This window comes from Phaethon lepturus, unplaced genomic scaffold, assembly GCF_000687285.1.
Source record: "Phaethon lepturus isolate BGI_N335 unplaced genomic scaffold, ASM68728v1 scaffold50468, whole genome shotgun sequence".
Lineage (NCBI taxonomy): Eukaryota > Metazoa > Chordata > Aves > Phaethontiformes > Phaethontidae > Phaethon > Phaethon lepturus.
In genome coordinates, this window is record NW_010560804.1 from 33,313 (window position 1) to 34,467 (window position 1,155).

The following is a 1,155-nucleotide window of genomic DNA, read 5'->3' on the forward strand; positions in this document are numbered from 1 at the left end:
TAAAGAAGGAAATCTCAAGGGACAGGAGCTTTGCAGCCTTCTGACCTGTTCTTCTTCACTAATCCTATCTATTAATACAGCCTGTGAATCTGTGGCCTGCCCAAGACAGCAGATTTCCCCATATCCTTGTTACTACTACTACGTGCCAAATCTTTAATGAAGAGTGTGTATCTGACAAAAAGATGACTTTTTAAAGATGATTTTTTTAAAGATGACTCTTTAAAATAGAGTGATACCACACAATTTCTCAGGTTATATACCACAGGGTCACGGGCACATCCACAAACATAGTGCATATTGATATGTTGCTAAAACAACAGTACTTTTGTCTTTTTGCCCTCACTAAAGAGCAGTAGACTTTTAGTATAAAAGAAATTGAGGAAAAATCTCACACAGACTTAAAAAAAAAACAAACCACAGCAAAAAACAACGGAGATGTGCCAGCACCTGAGAATATGACTTTAACACAGCAGAAGGAATCAGCTATGAAGTTACTTTACCAGCAGGGTAGTTGTTAATTTAGAAAGAAAGGAAGATAATTTCCAATACAGGTTGAAAAAAAAAATTAAGTCCTTAGAGTCATATTTTTAGACTGCTAAGCACCCTCCAATCTAGTACACTCCAAGTATAGTACAGTTGAATTTTCCCCCGCTGTTGAAAAACGAGATCTTGTCTTGTTGAGGAGACATATTACATGTGATTTAAGTGAGTCAGTCTGCAGTATTTTTAGTCTTTACTGACATATGATCATTTTATTTCAGATACGGTCTCTCTTCTCAATCAGGTTGTAGTCATAATTAAAAAATCTGTGTCTGGATTATTTCTTCTGGAGCAACAAAGCGACACACTCTTACTGCACTGAAATCCCGGTGCCACGACCGGCTTGTCCCTTCCCACTCCGGGCAGCAAATCAGCGCCGGTGGTGGCACCCGGCCGAGGGAAGCAAAGCACCTCACTGGGAACCTCCACTGTCCATGGGCTGGTTTTGTCCCTCCTGAGGTGGATTAGTTCCTCCCGTCAAGCTTTCCCTGTGTTTCTTACGATAGCCTCGCCGCACGCGAGAGGAATAAAGGCAACGTGACAAGAATAAAAGGGGAGAGCAGTCCTTTACAGCAAGAAGGAGGGAGAAATAGCCACGTTGTGATGAAAGATGGA